Here is a 21202-nt window from a genome sequence, read left to right as displayed (position 1 = left end):
GATCGGGGCCTTTCTGATTCTCAAATACAATACTTAAAATATTAGTTAAAATCTAATGTGTTCTGGGTGGTGATAATGAAAAATGTGGACAGTAGCATTGAATGTCAGTTTTGCAGACTTACTTTCATAACTATCAAGTGCAATTTTTACATGCAAGTTTAAACCAAGGAATTTAGTTTTATGAGAAAAATTACTTGCTACAGATATACTATAATTTTTCAGAATGTGAAATTCAGTGCTCTAACAGTTCATTTATGTGTACTATTCAAAAACTGCACAAAAATATGTGATCCTGTTTGATATAAAGTAAAATACAGCAGGCTTGCTGTAGTGCAACAACTAGGAGTACTTACACAACGTTTAAATAGTTGTAAAAATAAATGTTATGTAACTTAAATTAAAAATTTCAAACGATTTGCATCTTAAATCTCAGACTTCTTCACCTTGTAATATACATTACAGATAGTCACCTCGTAAGTAAATGATTGAAAACTGAATTGCAACCTGTAAGGGTGGAAAATTACGCCCATTGTGAAAGTTAATCCTAATAAATGCAATGTAATCAAATTTTTATCTTCTTCAAGGGAAGAATTTTTCAATGTAGTCAAAAGTCCACAGAATATCTTGGTAAATTTCAGAGAAAACCTGAAAATTATTTTCAGATAAAGAAAAACCTACACATCCAAAGAAAGCTTTGATTTTCTTACATTTAATCAAAATCACAATGATATACTAACCCTATTCTTCTTACACTTCAGATTTAATAATTCTAACATAGCCACACATCTAATCAAGTTATCACAAGCTACTACTCAACACCTTACTTCAACTTGGAGCAAAAAATGAAAAACCTTTTGCGATAACACAGGATTAACTACTAAGACATGTCATTTCTGAAAACCCAAACACATACAGCTTCCCTCTTATGAAAGCTGGTTGGAGGTCAAGGGACTGAAGCGTGAGATCAACTCTCAGTAGTTCATCAAGAGTTAGCAAAGCCCACCAAAAAATTTGACTGAGTTATTGAAATATGTAGGAGTGGTAAAATAAAGGCACTGAAAGCAATACTGATGCCAGAGCCAAGAAATAATTTAAGAAGTAAAAGCATATGGATTTTTTTTTTTTTTTTTTGTGGTTTTAGGGCGCACAACTTCAATGGTCATTAGCGCCCTGACTACTCTAAGAATGCACCGCGAGGCACAAGTGGACAACAACAACTAAAAGGGAAAACACAATAAAAGACAGACTGACAGGCATAGGATTAAAAAACAGCATCATCAAATGTCCTGAGAGAGGTGTGTCAAATTGATAAAACGAAGAACACGAGCAACTGCTCGTGGGTCATCCGCTAAAATGGCATCGAAAGTACTTGGCAGGTTAAGATCTAGACGCAGTGTGTTAAAATATGGACAGGACATTAAAATGTGTCGAACCGTCAGCAAGTGCCCACAGGGGCAGAACGGCGCTGGCGCAGCTGTCAGCAGATGGCGATGGCTGAACCGGCAGTGTCCAATTCTTAACCGGGCCAAAACTACCTCCTCCCGCCGAGAAGGGCGTGAGGAGGACGTCCAAGCCACGGGAAGAGGTTTTAAGGCCCGAAGCTTGTTATCTGTAAGTGCAGCCCAATCGGCATGCCATAGCGACACAATGCGCCGACAAATGACCCTGCTAAAATCGGACGAAGGGACACAACAAGAAGCTGTCCGAGGCTGGAGGACCGCAGCCTTGGCCGCGGCATCTGCAGCTTCGTTCCCAGGGATACCGACATGGCCAGGAACCCACATAAAGCTAACCGGAGAACCGACGTCCACCAGCTGCTGAAGAGAGCGTTGGATCCAGTGTACGAAAGGGTGAACCGGGTACGGATCACTGAGGCTCTGGATGGCGCTCAGGGAGTCGGAGCAGATGACATAAGCAGAATGTCGGTGGCGGCAGATGTAAAGAACAGCCTGGTAGAGGACAAAGAGCTCAGCTGTGAAGACCGAACAATGGCCATGGAGCCGGTATTTGAAACTTTGTGCCCCGACAATAAAGGAACACCCGACCCCGTCATTGGTCTTAGAGCCATCTGTATAAATGAAAGTCATGTTGATGAACTTCGAACGAAGTTCCAAAAAATGGGAGTGGTAGACCGAACCGGGGGTAACCTCTTTTGGGAGCGAGCTGAGGTCAAGGTGAACGCGGACCTGAGCCTGGAGCCAAGGTGGCATGTGGCTCTCGCCCACTCGAAAGGTTGCAGGGAGTGAAAAATTAAGGTGTTGAAGGAGCATATGGATCAGACCATCACATAAGCCAGAGCAGACTATGGGTCTCCCAGGACTCACCTATGGCAAACTTAATAACACTCACATCCAACTTGCTGCCACCCAAGTCAGGACAAAGACATTTAAAGAGCAACGAACACTTTCTAGCTGTGAGATAAGCAACATTAAACATGAGAAGGCTAGAACAGAGGAACACCAAAGTGCTATCACTAAAATAGAAGATACAGTATAACAGAGATGAGGCTAACCACATGTAAAAGCAATTAAAACACAGGAAAAGTGGGATGACTGCAGCAAACAGGAAAGAAGCCAGGGTTGGGGGACCCTTCAGACGCAGTACGAGGTAGAACACGTCGCAAAAACCCTGCCCCAGCCCTAAATGTAGTTCTGAATGTATATTGAGAATAAAAATCTCTTTCATGTAGAAAACACTGAAACAATGCAACTAACCATCAGTTGTCCACCAGCATTAGAGGTGAAGAATCCAGAAGACCATGCTACACATGGTGAGCCAGCAGCATGGGGCATCACATCAGGCTGTGAGCTACTGTTTATAAGGCTCCACAATCATAAGGTGGGAGTGGATTGTTATAAAAGGTGAACTGTGGTGTAAGCTGGTAGGACCAATGCAAAGATGAGACAGGACAGTAGATTCCTCTGGGAGAAATTGAAGGATGAGTGCCATGCAGTAGTTGTCTCCTTGATAGCATTGTTTTGTCCAGGATGGAATAATGACAATGATAGTTGTTACTCACCATATAGCAGAGATGCCGAGTCACAGATAGGCACAAGAAAAAGACTGTTACACAATGCTTTCAGCCAAACAGGCCTTCATCAGAATTAGACCCCCCCCCCCCCCCCCCGCCCCACACACACACACACACACACACACACACACACACACACACACACACACACACACAAAGGAAGCTAGAAGCTACATGCACACCCAGTCTCCAGCTGCAAAGGTCAGACTGTGAGCAGTAGAGTATGATGGTAGAAGTGAACAGGATGGTGGGGGGTAAGGAGGAGGCTGAAATGCAGAGGGAGAGGGATAGAAGGGTAAGAGTGGAGGCCAGTTAAATGCTGCTTGTGGCAGCATACAGCAATGAGGCAGGAAGACAGCAGGGCAGCTAGGTGCAGTCAGGAGCTTAGACAGAAGGTATGAGGGGGGGAGGGGGGGGGGGGCACAAAACGAGGTAAGTAAGAAGACTGTGGGTGCATTGGGGGAATAGTGGGCTGTGTGGTACTGGAATGGGAACAGGGAAGCATATGTCTAGAAGAACAATGACTAATAAAGCCTGTCTCCCTCCCTATTTTCCCAAAATGCAGTGGTTGGTTGTAATTCTTTTTGTCTTTAACACTGACAGTGCCACTAAACTATGAACATGCTGTTTCTAACGTGTTTTCGGAAATAGGATGCCAGTCGGTCAGCTGTTAGGTATTACATTTTCTTTGAAAGAAGTGAAAAATGTTACAATTATCATGCAAAGAACCCATGGAGTAATAGGAAATCAAAGATTTTTTCTTGTCCAAATGAATGCAGCAGTGGTGGGACTATCCTGAGTACTTAACACCTGTACTGTTGGCAAACATTTAAAAGGTTGTGTCTCATCTGAAAGATCTAAATGTGACTGATCTATTCCACATTTAATTTGAAAGTTACAATTATGTTTTGTTGAATGTGAATGGTTAAAAATCAATAAAAAACCCATTATCTCAAAATTATCGCAAATACACACTAAAAACTGTTCACGTTCACTATGTACCCTTGGCCCCATGCAGAGAGTTGGCTTTTCAACTGTGTCTTTCCACTCCAATCACTACACAACTTAAATTTCCACACCTAGTTTATTTTCAATATTGAACATAGTATTACAGTAGCAGATTTGTTATTATAGCAAAATTAGAATCTGCAACGAAGATAAATGTTGTAACAGAGGAATACAGACACTAGTTAGAGTTGCGCAAAATATAAATAAACCTCAAAAATCAAGGAGGAGTCATTCATATCAAGTTTCCGAAGTCCCTCATAGTATTCCAAAAAGTTAAACATTAATATAGAAACTTTGAAACAAAAGTAAGTAACTGATTTTCTCCCTAGAGAGCAAAAAAGGTAACAAAAGGTGACAATGTAAAAAAAAAGGGGGGAGATTGGTGACATTATTCATCCTGGGAGAAGCTTACAGGATCACAAAAGTAGCAACAGTCAATTACCCAGAGACTCCTCATCAAGCCACTACAAATTAATGGTTGAGGATGGTCTGTTTAATGAACCATAAGACTCCACTAACGTCTATCAGTTCTGCTGTAAAAACACTACACATTTCCAGCAACAAATATTAGAGCAGTCAGTGTAAATGACACTTGCTCCTTAAGAACAGAGGAAGTTATCACAGAGGGATGAACTTCAGCTCCTTTGAATACATTGGTTCTGTGATCTGGGTATTAACCAGCAGAGGGGGCTATGCTTGCAGAAAAACACGGGATGCAAATTATAAGATGGTGCAGCACAGGTCCTGGCAGATAGCATTGAGGCACATTTTAACTAGTAATCCAACCAAAGGGCAAGGGTGTCTATACCCTTTGTGGGCAAAACTAACTTAAGTAGGGGGATTTGTAGATTGTTGGATCATGAGACTAAGAATTGGTGCTGTCAGACAGTCTTGTTTGCTGAAGGAAGGATGTTTTCAGTTCCAAGTGGCTAATCCTGTTGGTGTAAGTGGCTCATCTTACTGGGTCCAACAATTTCAAAGCTTGGTGTGGCACTGAACCATAAATCTGGCACCCATGGTCCAACTGGAATGAGACCAGGGCCCCATAAATATGGAGGAAGCATGATCCACTCCTCAGCAGCTGCAGGTAAAGAAGCAAAGAAAGTTAAACTTTTGCTTGGAAATACTCTTTAGTTGACTGATACTGAACAGCCAGGTCAGGTTTACAACACAGGGGTGACCTAAAAATTGGGACTGTGAAATATTATCGAAGCACTGGGTACCCACGTAGGCTTCTTGGTCAGGATGTACGTAATACAACAAGTAACATTTGACTCATTTTTGCAAGGAAGAATTGCAAGCCACAATAACATGTCCAAGCAAGTATATTGGTGCTGGTGTTCGGCTAAGGCTAGGGATTGTGAACGATACCAAATGCAAAAGCCACTTACATACAGTGAATGGGTGACCATGTCAATGGCTACAGTGGTTCCTGAAATACAGCGACACCAAGTCACTAAATTTAACATTGCCGGGAATAGGGCATTCTAACTCCCCTCAAGCAGCCTCAACATGATAAAGTATTAGCTGAGGTCTGAAGAATGCATGCACAATCACAAGCAGCTTGGTACATGAACAGCAGAAGTTGGACTCCAGAGGAGCAATCAACATATGTCCTACCACAGCACCACAGGGTCCGATCAACATGTCTTCCACGTACACTGATCATCATCACAACTTCGAGAATCTACAGCATACTTGAGGCATGGTGATAGCTCTGCCAGCAGTTCCGAAACTGCCACACCAGGGTCTTTGAGTCGTCAGGTGTTTAAAACTAGTGCATAAGGTCTACTTGGAGTTTAGCAAATGCATGCAGCACAGCAGCATGATAGTACAAGTTGCTGCCAAACTCCACACCTTGCATGATTCTAGCTGCATGCCCTGCCAAACCAAAGCAATTGCCTGTTCCAGAAAGCTTCATACCTTAGCGAGTGAGTGTGAATGTCTTGTGTGACTAAAGTAGTGTGTCCATTACCCACAACATCAATAATGGACAACTGTCTTCAGCACATACTAACTATGCTTTGTATCTGGTCCTACTGTTTGTCCTGATTTTATTGTAGCAAAATCATCTGTCTAGCTCTAGCTGTTAAGTACATACCTTAATCAATAAGATAAAATATTTGATGAGACTTACCCAACAAAAGCGCTGGCAGGTCGATAGACACACAATTAAACACAAACATACACACAAAACTCTAGCTTTCGCAACCAACGGTTGCCTCGTCAGGAAAGAGGGAAGGAGAAGGAAAGACAAAAGGATTGGGTTTTAAGGGAGAGGGTAAGGAGTCATTCCAATCCCGGGAGCGGAAAGACTTACCTTAGGGGGAAAAAAGGATTGGAATGACTCCTTACCCTCTCCCTTAAAACCCAATCCTTTTGTCTTTCCTTCTCCTTCCCTCTTTCCTGACGAGGCAACCGTTGGTTGCGAAAGCTAGAGTTTTGTGTGTATGTTTGTGTTTAATTGTGTGTCTATCGACCTGCCAGCGCTTTTGTTGGGTAAGTCTCATCATCTTTCTTTTTAAATATATTTTTCCCACGTGGAATGTTTCCCTCTATTATATAGATAAAATATTTGGGAATACTTATACTCCAAGTGAACAATTTAAATGCAGATCACCAGTTACGTATAACAGAGTATCATAATTTATGTTTTTAAATTAACATTCTCACACAGTGGACACATGTGACTTGGTAAATATCTCGGACACCATAATCGATATTAGTATTTAAGTGTGATATTTTGGGAATGAATGTGTCAGGTCTTCCGGTTGAGTCGCACCAGTCCACTTCTAGACTGATTGAAGGCTATCATTGCAAGAACACACGTACAGACTATGTTAACATTGATACTTATCCGCAGATCAAAATTTATTTTGTCATTGGTCATTTTGCTATTGATTTGAACCTGCTGCAAAACAGAACCGAGGGTTTTAGAGCACGTTGATGGCTACTGTATAACTCATGTCCAGTGTACATAATCGACTGACCAATTCATGCAGTATATCAGGTTACACACACACACACACACACACACACACACACACACACACACTCACTCTGTGAAACTATTAACATATAAACATGAATGGAAAGTCAATATTGCGCACCAGCTGTTTTTATTGAAGTCAATTAGAGAGACACACAACCAGTTTCACAAGTTTTAAGTTTTATCTTCCAGTGTACGTCAAATAGCATTTGGAGCTATTACAGAAAGATACAGAGTAACTGTTGTGGCTGCGCAAAGTTCTCAGCCTCCAATTAGTAAAACTGTCATCAATGATGAATGTCCAGTCTCTGTTACAATCATGAACTGTCGCCACTTTATCAATTAAAATACATTGTTGTGGGACTATGTCAAGCAATGGACATTGCCTGTAAGTGTATCTGAGACTTAATTAGGGCTGAGCACTGACGAACGGCCAAGTGGCCTCACATTCGTCAGAAACTTATCCTCTAAATACAGGCTTTGAAGAGAGTCATGTTCTGCAAGGGCAAAAATTTACTGACATGAAAGAACAGGGTGTGTAGACAGTTGTTTACAATGCTAGCAGCTGCAGAAGCCCTGTAGGGCACTGAGTGGGAGGATGGGGCAGGGGGAGGGGCGGTGCAATGCTATCTGGTGATACGAGAAAAAAAAAAAAAATCAAAATAGTTTGTAGTTTACCTGGAGAAAGAGCATCAGGGGGCGGAAGGAGGTGAAAGGATATGCATTTAGTACGAAGGAAAGTGCAGTCACAAATAATGGTCGCAAGCTGACCTACGAAGAAACTTCTCACAAGAAGCACTGGAGCAAACTTCCTGCCAAAAAGCAGGAACACATTTTTGTTTGGTGGAGTGCTAAGGAGGAGGGGAAATGAAACTACCAGCAAAATCTTCCAAAACAAATATGAGGGCTTCACATGATGACTGGCAGATTCATGACCCACGTAGTGGGAGATGTTTCTATAATGGCAGCTGGGATTAGTCACCTGACCACAAATGTGGTGCCTCATGTCCAGCAAGGAGTGGCATAAGGTGTGAGAAGGCACTTCCCTCTGGGATCAATCAAGGGAATTTCATTGGCAGTGGTCACAGTGGATAAGCTGGCAGTTAAATTGTGGAAAGTGTTGCTTTTGACACGAGGAGTGGGTGAAGTCTTTTCTCTGTGACATTTGTTATTCTGTTTACTCCAATGACAATTCTTTACGTCTTTATGGAATCTGACACACTAAGAGCTGCTTCACGGGAGAATATTTGGGTATAATTTCTTCTACCAAATTAAGTAGGAAGACCCAGAAGAAACTAAGGAAAAAATTTGGAACAAAGTGGACACATCCTTGCTACCTTTCTCTTCACAGCACATGAAGCTATCGCTTTAACTTGGCATTCACACCTGCGCATATGGTACACACTGTCTAAAGGTATCTACAATTGTCCACCATTATGCAGTTTCCTGTCAGTTTATTGTAACAAATCACAGAGAAAATGACAAGTTTTTGGAAGATCCTCAATTTGCTAATGCTTTCAAATAGCTTATATTCACATCATGTACTCCCAAATTCTGCTTCTGATGTGAAACAATGTCTCACCCCATTGACCATGTTCCTCTCCACAAAGCAAAAATTTTGACATACCAGCCACATCATTTCATGGTCAACACTGTAAACGAACATGGAATTCCATGCTGTGATATGACTAGCACCTCATCCAGATGTATTTTCACGATACATGAGAGAATGGCTTTAGACGGACATTACCTACAAGGTAACTCTAGAGAAAATTTAAGGAGGTGACAGCAACTTCCCCTCTACTACAAATAGCTGACTTACCACTGTGTGACAGTTCATAAATTTTGCCCATTTTTCACTGTGTCAGGACTAATGTCATCCTCAACTTTTTGAAACTTGGTATATTTGACAGAAATAGTGAAGTAGAAGTGGATAGTTCCTGTGAATTATTATGGGTGGAGGTTACACTCAACAACCGAGCTAGGTTAATAATTGGCTCCTTTTACCGACCTCCCGACTCAGCAGCATTAGTGGCAGATCAACTGAGAGAAAATTTGGAATACATCTCACGTAAATTTTCTCCATGTTATAGTCTTAGGTGGAGATTTCAATTTACCAGATATAGACTGGGACACTCACATGTTTAGGACAGGTGGTAGGGACAGAGCATCGAGTGACATTATACTGAGTGCACTATCCGAAAATTACATCGAGCAATTAAACAGAGAACCGACTCGTGGAGATAACATCTTGGACCTACTGATAAACAGACCCGAACTTTTTGACTCTGTATGTGCAGAACAGGGAATCAGTGATCATAAGGCCGTTGCAGCATCCCTGAATATGGAAGTAAATAGGAATATAAAAAAAAGGGAGGAAGGTTTATCTGTTTAGCAAGAGTAATAGAAGGCAGATTTCAGACTACCTAACAGATCAAAACGAAAATTTCTGTTCCGACACTGACAATGTTGAGTGTTTATGGAAAAAGTTCAAGGCAATTGTAAAATGCGTTTTAGACAGGTATGTGCCGAGTAAAACTGTGAGGGACACGAAAAACCCACCGTGGTACAACAACAAAGTTAGGAAACTACTGCGAAAGCAAAGAGAGCTTCACTCCAAGTTTAAACGCAGCCAAAACCTCTCAGACAAACAGAAGCTAAACGATGTCGAAGTTAGCATAAGGAGGACTATGCGTGAAGCATTCAGTGAATTCGAAAGTAAAATTCTATGTACCGACTTGGCAGAAAATCCTAGGAAATTCTGGTCTTACGTCAAATCAGTAAGTGGCTTGAAACAGCATATCCAGACGCTCCGGGATGATGAAGTCATTGAAACAGAGGATGACACGCGTAAAGCTGAAATACTCAACACCTTTTTCCAAAGCTGTTTCACAGAGGAAGACCGCACAGCAGTTCCTTCTCTAAATCCTCGCACAAACGAAAAAATAGCTGACATCGAAATAAGTGTCCAAGGAATAGAAAAGCAACTGGAATCACTCAGAGGAAAGTCCACTGGACCTGACGGGATACCAATTCGATTCTACACAGAGTACGCAAAAGAACTTGCCCCCCCTTCTAACAGCCATGTACCCCAAGTCTCTAGAGGAACGGAAGGTTCCAAATGATTGGAAAAGAGCACAGGTAGTCCCAGTCTTCAAGAAGGGTCGTCGAGCAGATGCGCAAAACTATAGACCTATATCTCTGAGGTCGATCTGTTGTAGAATTTTAGAACATGTCTTTTGCTCGAGTATCATGTTGTTTTTGGAAACCCAGAATCTACTATGTAGGAATCAACATGGATTCCGGAAACAGCGATCGTGTGAGACCCAACTCGCTTTATTTGTTCATGAGACCCAGAAAATATTAGATACAGGCTCCCAGGTAGATGCTATTTTTCTTGACTTCCGGAAGGCGTTCGATAGAGTTCTGCACTGTCGCCTGATAAACAAAGTAAGAGCCTACGGAATATCAGACCAGCTGTGTGGCTGGATTGAAGAGTTTTTAGCAAACAGAACACTGCATGTTGTAATCAATGGAGAGACGTCTACAGACAAAGTAACCTCTGGCGTGCCACAGGGGAGTGTTATGGGACCATTGCTTTTCACAATATATATAAATGACCTAGTAGATAGTGTCGGAAGTTCCATGCAGCTTTTCGCGGATGATGCTGTAGTATACAGAGAAGTTGCAGCATTAGAAAATTGTAGCGAAATGCAGGAAGATCTGCAGCGGATAGGCACTTGGTGCAGGGAGTGGCAACTGACCCGTAACAGACAAATGTAATGTATTGCGAATACATAGAAAGAAGGATCCTTTATTGTATGATTATATGATAGCGGAACAAACACTGGTAGCAGTTACTTCTGTAAAATATCTGGGAGTATGCGTGCGGAACGATTTGAAGTGGAATGATCATATAAAATTAATTGTTGGTAAGGTGGGTACCAGGTTGAGATTCATTGGAAGAGTCCTTAGAAAATGTAGTCCAACAACAAAGGAGGTGGCTTACAAAACACTCGTTCGACCTATACTTTAGTATTGCGCATCAGTGTGGGATCCGTACCAGATCGGGTTGACGGAGGAGATAGAGAAGATCCAAAGAAGAGCGGCGCGTTTCGTCACAGGGTTATTTGGTAAGCGTGATAGCGTTACGGAGATGTTTAGCAAACTCAAGTGGCAGACTCTGCAAGAGAGGCGCTCTGCATCGCGGTGTAGCTTGCTCGCCAGGTTTCGTGAGGGTGCGTTTCTGGATGAGGTATCGAATATATTGCTTCCCCCTACTTATACCTCCCGAGGAGATCACGAATGTAAAATTAGAGAGATTAGAGTGCGCACGGAGGCTTTCAGACAGTCGTTCTTCCCGCGAACCATACGCGACTGGAACAGGAAAGGGAGGTAATGACAGTGGCACGTAAAGTGCCCTCCGCCACACACCGTTGGGTGGCTTGCGGAGTATAAATGTAGATGTAAATTGTGTAATATATACTTAACCCATACAATGTCTTTCAGAAAGTAACCAAACACTGATGTGTGGATGGCAGCAATGCCTTACCCATCACCTCTTTTGTAACCACATTGTTCTAGAGTGCTGATATACATATTATTTAGGTTTTGTGATACTGTTATTTGAGTGCAACACATTGAATGTTAGTGGCAATTTGGAAGATTTCAGATTTTGAAACAAACTTATGGAGATGGTACTTTGGGTTGTATGCAATGTTCTAAATTGTTTACACTATTTAGAACTGCCTGTCAGTCAACTGAAAATGGTCCTTTGCAAGGAAGCCTTCCATTTCAGCTGATACACATTCAGAAAATCAATAATCTGGTATGTGTCAATTGCAAATTATTTTTCAACTAGAGAGTGAAACAAATCTGCTAAAAGGGACAAGAGTTATGGTGAGACAATTCGTGATTCTCTTACCATGACAATAGGCATGCACACTCAGTTTTATCAATTCACCAGTTTTGCGCCAAAGATCTGATGACTATCTTCCTGCAGCCACCTTACACGCCAGACTGCGCCCCTTATTTCCAAAATAACATAAATACTGAAAGAACACCTTTTTCAAACTGCTGATGACATAAAAACAAATTTGTCACAGACCTTTAAGGCCATCTCAAATGAAGGTATCCAGGACTGCTTTGCAAAATGGGAACACCACTGGGAAAAGTGTGTGAATTGGGGAGGGGAGTACTTCAAAAGGGACAATGATGAATAATCTATAAATAATAATGATTTCTTTACAAGTCTGTTACTTTCTGAACAGACCTCGTATACTGAATAAAATACCAGGTGATTGAAAAAGATAGAACACTGAAAGACAGGAACACAATGCTCACATAACAGCATAGAACAAAGTTCAAAGGACGGCTGCACTGTTTGTAGCAATGTGGTGACTACACCAGAATTTGCATAACGCGAATTCTTCCAGTACAAAACACATTCTGCCATCGATTCAGCAATTTACGGCTGGCATACAAAATTCTTTGAAGTTGCTCACTTATGCAAAGGGCAGAGCACTGATCAGCTACACATATCGGATGAAAATGTCGAGCGTATCAGATAATGAGGATGATGATGATGATGATCTGGGTTGAGGGAGCGCTCGACATCATGGTCATCAGCACCCTGACGAAAAATCAACATGCAAATCTCATGGGTGGGGACAAAGGCTGTCCCCCACATGAGCGTATCAGAGATGCATTTGCACAGAGCCCTCTGACGAGCAGGCCAGGAACTTCAACTTACTCAAACAATGGTGTGGCGTGTTCCGGAGCAATGCCTGCATATGAAGCCTCACAAGTTGCCATTACCATAGCAATTGCATTCCAGCGACCACAACAAAAGGTATGAATTTTGCATTTCAATTCTTCAGAATATGGCAGAGGATATTTTTTACCAAATGACTTACCTTTCCAAATGAATTTACATTTCATATACTGGGTAAACTAAACTGCCCATGTAAAACTTTGGGGTCACAAAATCCTGACATTGTTGTTGGACATTAAAGAGACTCTTCGAAACAATGTGTTGTGTGGAAACTGACAAGAATGACATACACGGACATGCTGCAAAATTGGTTGGTTCCTCAACTTCACAAATATTTCAATGATTTCACAACTAAGCATGACAGCACCCCAACTCACTTTCACCTTGATGTGTAACATTATCTTAACACCACCAACCACAACACTTAATTGGAAGAGATGGACAACAAAATCTTTTTCCTTGCTTCTGGCCTCCCACGTCATCAGACTACACCCTGTGATTTTTTTTGTATGGGAGAGGGTGGGGTGCCACTTAAAAGACAGGGTCTTTATCCCACCTATGGCAGCAACTCTTCAAGAGCTGAGACATCTAATTGTTAAAGCTATCAATTAGATAAATAGAGACTTGTCGATTCTTGTGTCAAATGAAATGGACTACCGTTTCGATATTTCTCGAGTAATGCCTGGTGCTCATGTATAGTGTATGGTGTAGTGTGTGGGGCAGCAAAATACTTTGAACCTTCCTCTAGCCACTAACATGTACAATATGTTGTGATCTTTCACAGTTTGTCTGTAATAAAGAACTGAAATCTGTTTTTGTCATCCTTTATAATGTTTTAAGTGCCATTTCAATTAGATGACTGACAGGCAGCTACCTCTAAATTAATGTATGCTGCAAAACGCACAACGCAATTCATGAAGTCATAATAAAATTGTACGAAATCAATTCACTTCCCGAAGCATTTTTTCATACTTGTACGAGTTTATTATTTAACTGTGCATGGCTGAATACTTGTCCTGTTATTTTAAGGGGGTTGTCAATTTTCAGTTTATTTTTTAATTATTAGTAGAGTTACAATGATGAAATCGTTTCTGAAGTACCCGAAAAATAATTGAATATTTGACGTCACCTTCCTACCACATCCACTTTTTGAAGGAACATTTCATCACATACAGGTTCACAGAGGTAACAACCCACACATTCACAAGCAGATGCTTCCAAATCTTATCCTGTATGTTGTCCAGTCCACGTACAGGTCAGTCTTGAACTTCTAAAAAAGTATATTCATGGGAAAACCCAGAATCCAAATGAGAGTCTAAATTCACTCATATGGAAACAATGCCCAACACCACATTTTAATCTGAGTTTTACCTAATGATGGGAACATAGGGAGGATGAAGGTACTAGAGAGAATGGGCTTTAAGACAATAGGAAATTTGACTCTCGACATCTTGAGGAAAAAAAGATTTACAGTGTTTCTCTGCAGCTGGAAAATCAGTTGAAGACCTGGTAAAGGGAAGAAGGTAGGAGAAACAAAACCAGAAAAGAAGCCTTGCCCAATGGGAAAGGACCCTGAGTACAAATCTGAGACCTTCTGAAGAAGTGACTTAAGGTGGAACGTTAGGTTGAACTTTAAACTTCATTTCCTGAAAATTATGTTTTTGCACAGAATACGATGCAAGCTGCAAAGGGCACCTCATGATGAAGTTTGCTGCATGAACAGCAGAAATGTAGTACGCAATAAACTTTTACTTTTCATTACTTTGTGCAGGAGGGCAAGAGAAAGTTGTGAAAACATACGAAATTGTGTAAAGTTCGTTGAAAGTTGGTAAGTGCCCTCATTCTCAAATACTGGATTAATATGGTCTGGATAATCTGTATGCTGTTTGTTTCACTGCATCAAGACATATGTTTTCCAACAGTAGTGCTCGTCTTACCATGTTAGAACTGTAATACAAGTGATTATAACAGTACTGTAATTTTTTTACATTCCGTCAACTTTAAGGGGGCAGTCAAGCGATAACCGAACCCCACTGCAACAGGACCATGGAATGGTTCCATTCAAAAGTAATAACCACACATGTTGAAACATTTATCCCACTGGGAGATGAGAATCAATTCCTGTCTGCTACTGACAGACTTGCAACCACATCCACTCTTGCTGTCCTTCAACTGATAGAAACTAAGAGCCACATGCATCGATCTTCAGGTCACCAAAAATGTGAAAATCATACAATGAAGGATTAAGGTTATACAGACGATGTTTTAGTGTTTCCCAGTCAAAAAGCGTAAGTGTAGGCTTTATCCAATCGGAAGCAAGGATGCGTGCATTACCGTGCAACAGAATGATTTCGTCCAGCAGCGTTCCTGGGCATTTTCACTTTTTGGCACAACGCAGTTTCCACAAAGTGTCTTCACAGCACTGTGCATTAACTGCAGTTCCACACTGTAAGAACTCAACAAGCTTCTGATTTCTTTGGCAGGGGAGGTGTGGGATGCTTACACTGCTGGTTTTATTTGCCGTCAAGCTGTTGCACAATAATGCCCACCTCCATACTGCCTATCAGCTGGAGGCTATGCTTCAGCGATTTGATTGGGAAATGCTTAAAGATCCTCCATGCAGCCCGGGTCTGCCTGCACGTCTGTCTGAGTTGGACATGAAGTGCAACAGTGGAGGAGGTTGTAGATCTGTCTGCAGCAGACCGCATTCAACAAAACAGGAACTAATCATCGTGTCACCCAATGGGATAAAAGTCTTAATGTGTGTGGCGATTACTTTTGAATGTAACCAGTTCCACAGTCCCATTGTGGCAGGCGTTCAGTTTATATTTGACTGCCCCTCATATATGAAGTAGTAACAATTATTTTTGTTGTCTCTCAAAGCTGTGAGATTGGCAGCCTGCAACAGGGACCAGGTGATCACAGCCATATAGTGATCCAGATCACTAATTAACAGAAACAATTATTTGCTAGGTTATATGGATAATGAACATCCAACAGCTGTTTATTCTAGTATTCTGTCAAATTTTGTCAATGTGGACAACTTTGAAAGCATTCCTGTAAGACGTTCTGGCATTGAAACCCACAATAACAGTAATATTCAGTGTACTAGCAGGTAGTAGGAAGCTCCTGCCTATGTCATTGTTCAAAGGAAAATGATACCAAAAGGGAAACTGCCTATATGATTTAGCTTTTAGGTGGCAAGAGAATGGGCAGATGACATATGACCTATGACCTGAGGCTAGATTTGACTGAAGGTTGTTTGAAAAAGAATACCAGGCCCTCTGCACACCAGGAGAGATGTTGATGATGGATTCTGTTAGTGAACACCTAGCCCAGCAAGTTAAGGATCTGATAGCAAAGAACAATGCAGATCTCTTAGTAATTCCTGGCAATATAGCCTCACAATTCAACTGATGGATGTTATGAATAGACCTTTTAAGGCTCACTTGCAACAGCTTTACAGTGACTAGCTTCTTGAAGGACATCATGCCCTCACTCCAGAGGGAGACTTAAGAAATCAATATCCAATGCTGGGCTAGAGGATCCCACTCAAAGAGGGCAGAAAGTCAAGTTAAATGATTATGTAAAGAGTCAGAAAGCACTGTTAGCCAATGCTATGGATGACTCCGGATGATGCATTATGGGAAAGACTGTCATAAAGGAAGGAATGTCAAGAGGCTTATGAATTAGGATTGTAGTACCAATGACAAAAGTAGTAACAGCAATGGCTGGCTTAGTAAGCAAAAAAGCTGTCAAGACAAAAATTAATGTAAACCATTTCTTTTGTTTCTTTTACTTATCCGTTTGTCAAAGTGTACGCAATAAATGAGTAAGTTTAAAATAAATAAAATTTTAACATTTCTGATAGATATTTTGTATCATTAAACAGTTTGTAAATTTAATTAGTCAGAAAAATTCTGAAGGAGCCTCTTAAAAATGAGACATCTTATAGTCAGGCAAATATGTTATATGTTTTGATTTTGTTTGCGATATGTACAAAACTGTCACACAGATTAGCATGTTGAAAGTCAAATGGCAATGCAACCTCCCATCACTGTCAAAGTCAAGCAAAGTGTTGTTATGTTTAATAAAACGGGGTGCTTCAAAACTGTCAGCAGCAGTACAACTAATTCAAGGCAGATATGTTACTCATGGAAGTGTAGAGATGGTAGGTTTGGGAATTCTTACAGCAGCATTTCCACACTGGCAACTATGGACATTCATTCCCTTCATATCTCTTCCACATCAAACAGCAGAACTGACATGCAGTTGATGTAACTTCTCACCAAACAGTAGATGACACACACTAAACTAATTATGTTCTCATGCTCATGTATTTCTTATTTCTGAACAAGATATTCAAACCTGTTTGCAAGCCATTTAGAGGAAATGTTACTGTTGTTGTTGTTTTCAGTTTGTGGTTGTGGTCTGGTTTGATGCAGCTCTCCATGCTACTCTATCCTGTGCAAGCTGCTTCATCTCCCAGTACCTACTGCAACCTACATCCTTCTGAATCTGCTTAGTATATTCATCTCTTGGTCTCCCCTACGATTTTTACCCTCCACACTGCCCTCCAATACTAAACTGATGATCCCTTGATGCCTCAGAACATGTCCTACCAACCGATCCCTTCTTCTGGTCAAGTTGTGCCACAAACTTCTCTTCTGTCCAATCCTATTCAATACTTCCTCATTAGTTATGTGATCTACCCATCTAATCTTCAGCATTCTTCTGTAACACCACATTTCGAAAGCTTCTATTCTCTTCTTGTCCAAACTATTTACCGTTCATGTTTCACTTCCATACATGGCTACACTCCATACAAATACTTTCAGAAATGACTTCCTGACACTTAAATCTATACTCGATGTTAACAAATTTCTCTTCTTCAGAAACGCTTTCCTTGCCATTGCCAGTCTACATTTTATATCCTCTCTACTTCGACCATCATCAGTTATTTTGCTCCCCAAATAGCAAAACTCCTTTACTACTTTAAGTGTCTCATTTCCTAATCTAATACCCTCAACATCACCCGACTTAATTCGACTACATTCCATTATCCTCATTTTGCTTCTGTTGATGTTCATCTTATATCCTCCCTTCAAGACACCATCCATTCCGTTCAACTGCTCTTCCAAGTCCTTTGCTGTCTGACAGAATTACAATGTCATCGGCGAACCTCAAAGTTTTTATTTCTTCTCCATGGATTTTAATACCTACACCGAATTTTTCTTTTGTTTCCTTTACTGCTTGCTCAATATACAGATTGAATAACATCGGGGAGAGGCTACAACCCTGTGTCACTCCCTTCCCAACCACTGCTTCCCTTTCATGTCCCTCGACTCTTATAACTGCCATCTGCTTTCTGTACAAATTGTAAATAGCCTTTCGCTCCCTGTATTTTACCCCTGCCACCTTTAGAATTTGAAAGAGAGTATTCCAGTCAACATTGTCAAAAGCTTTCTCTAAGTCTACAAATGCTAGAAACGTAGGTTTGCCTTTCCTTAATCTTTCTTCTAAGATAAGTCGTAAGGTCAGTATTGCCTCACGTGTTCCAGTATTTCTACGGAATCCAAACTGATCTTCCCCAAGGTCGGCTTCTACTAGTTTTTCCATTCGTCTGTAAAGAATTCGTGTTAGTATTTTGCAGCTGTGGCTTAATAAACTGATTGTTCGGTAATTTTCACATCTGTCAACACCTGCTTTCTTTGGGATTGGAATTATTATATTCTTCTTTAAGGGGCTTCGGAAAGGCTCAAAATCATGAAAAGTTCAATTTTTACTTTTTTGCGTTTTCTGAATCTGCAGACTATTACCTTTTAATAGATATATAATTTATTCAATTCCGAAGACTGCAACTATTTTTAAATTTTTTTTTTTTAAATGTGTTCTACATGGGCGTGACCCACTGTGGCGCTGTTAAACTGCTGTCAAATGGTGTTATTATTAACGTCCGTGTTCATCAGGTACATTTTAGTGATGTGAGATAAAGTATGTGTTGTGGCTAACCTATTTTCAGAGACTTAGCAGCACCTGAACTGTTGGAAAAGTGTATTCACGGAAAAAACTCAAACCCCCAATGAAAGTGTAAATAGTGTTATATGGTCGAGAATCCCCAAGACTGTATTTGTTGGAATAGAAACACTTCACTTTGGTGTGTATGATGCTGTTGCGACTTTCAATGATGGCAATATTGTAAGGTGCAAGGTATTTAGAAATATGGGAATGAAGATAGGTTCTAACATGGTACGAGCGATGCTTGCTTTAGACAAGGAACGCCTTCGAACTGCAGACAGGGCTGTAAAGAGTCTAGAAATACAAGTAAGAGTAAACAGGAGGAGGAACAAGAGGAAGCTGGAGGAGGAGTTTGCAGAGGATGAAGATAATCCATCCTATGGACTTTGAATGCACTAAAAAGTTAATCCAATCTTTGTCGCTCGATTCCCAAAACTTTTATTTTCTCATACTAATTACATGTTTTCTAAGGATCTTCCAAACATATTTGTTTCAAACTTTCAGTAAATGTTACACAGTACCTTCTGCATAATTTAACACAGCCTTTTTCCAAAAAACTGTATATTTCTGAATATATAAATAAAAATTGCAAAAAAATGTTGTGAATTTTCATTACAATTGAAAAAAATCATATTTAATAACTGAACTAAAATTTTGTAAAATCCCTGTGTTAAGTTGTAGCCCATATTCCAATAAATAATCTGTAAAAAGTTCAACTTCCTACCTCAAATACTTTGTGAGGAAAGATGTAATTTATAAGCGTTATTTTAACATTGCAAGTATAGGGCGTTCCGGAGCCCCTTAAGTCTGAGGGTATTTCGCCTGTTTCATACATCTTGCTCACCAGATGGTAGAGTTTTGTCAGGACTGGCTCTCCCAAGGCCGTCAGTAGTTCCAATGGAATGTTGTCTACTCCGGGGGCCTTGTTTCGACTCGGGTCTTTCAGTGCTCTGTCAAACTCTTCACGCAGTATCGTATCTCCCATTTCATCTTCATCTACATCCTCTTCCATTTCCATAATATTGTCCTCAAGTACATCGCCCTTGTATAGACCCTCTATATACTCCTTCCACCTTTCTGCTTTCCCTTCTTTGCTTAGAACTGGGTTTCCATCTGAGCTCTTGATGCTCATACAAGTGGTTCTCTTATCTCCAAAGGTCTCTTTAATTTTCCTGTAGGCAGTATCTATCTTACCCCTAGTGAGATAAGCCTCTACATCCTTACATTTGTCCTCTAGCCATCCCTGCTTAGCTATTTTGCACTTCCTGTCTATCTCATTTTTGAGACGTTTGTATTCCTTTTTGCCTGCTTCATTTACTGTATTTTTATATTTTCTCCTTTCATCAATTAAATTAAATATTTCTCCTGTTACCCAAGGATTTCTAGTAGCCCTCGTCTTTTTACCTACTTGATCCTCTGCTGCCTTCACTACTTCATCCCTCAAAGCTACCCATTCTTCTTCTACTGTATTTCTTTCCCCCATTCCTGTCAACTGTTCCCTTATGCTCTCCCTGAAACTCTGTACAACCTCTGGTTCTTTCAGTTTATCCAGGTCCCATTTCCTTAAATTCCCACATTTTTGCAGTTTCTTCAGTTTTAATCTACAGGTCATAACCAATAGATTGTGGTCGGAGTCCACATCTGCCCCTGGAAATGTCTTACAATTTAAAACCTGGTTCCTGAATCTCTGTCTTACCATTATATAATCTATCTGATACCTTTTAGTATCTCCAGGGTTCTTCCATGTATACAACCTTCTATCATGGTTCTTAAACCAAGTGTTAGCTATGATTAAGTTGTGCTCTGTGCAAAATTCTACCAGGCAGCTTCCTCTTTCATTTCTTAGCCCCAATCCATATTCACCTACTACGTTTCCTTCTAGCCACACGAAAGTCCAAACAATGGGTGTGGCTCACGTTCATTGATCTCTTCACGATTTGGACTCGTGGCCAGGAACTCTATCCTAATTCCTCCACAGTCTGAACACCCATTCTCCCATTTGCTTCCCCCCTGGGCATCCTCAGCCCAACTTGCCACCTTCCTGGACACTGTCCACCTCTCACTGTTCCATCCATACAAAGCCCATGAACCACCAAGAACTGCATTTCAGTAGCTGTCATTTCTTCCACACCAAAAAACCACACACTCCCATGAAGTTCAGCTACCTATGGATAGCTTCTCTGCAGCGACAAGACTTCTTTTGTGCAGTACACTGAATGTCTCAATCAGGCCTTCAGACAGACACTATCCCCAAACCTAGGCCACTGACAATTCTCACAACACTTCCTCATCCACCTCCCCATCCACTCCTCCTCCCATTACTCCGAACAACTTGCTGTTAAGGAGCATCCCCCTGCCACCGTCCCCTCCCTCCCCTATTTCA

The 21202-nt window shown here is 40.9% G+C and overlaps 1 protein-coding gene across 1 annotated transcript in view; it reads right to left on the bottom strand.

The window, feature by feature from the left end:
* LOC126162964 (serine/threonine-protein kinase PLK1) overlaps window positions 1-21202 on the bottom strand; it is a 93180-nt gene that overhangs the window by 1370 nt on the left and 70608 nt on the right. The gene's annotated exons all lie outside the window — the stretch shown is intronic.

The sequence above is a fragment of the Schistocerca cancellata genome, chromosome 2 (assembly GCF_023864275.1).
Source record: "Schistocerca cancellata isolate TAMUIC-IGC-003103 chromosome 2, iqSchCanc2.1, whole genome shotgun sequence".
Taxonomy (NCBI): domain Eukaryota; kingdom Metazoa; phylum Arthropoda; class Insecta; order Orthoptera; family Acrididae; genus Schistocerca; species Schistocerca cancellata.
Note: the sequence above shows the minus strand (reverse complement) of the source record. Positions and strands in the feature narration are given on the sequence as shown.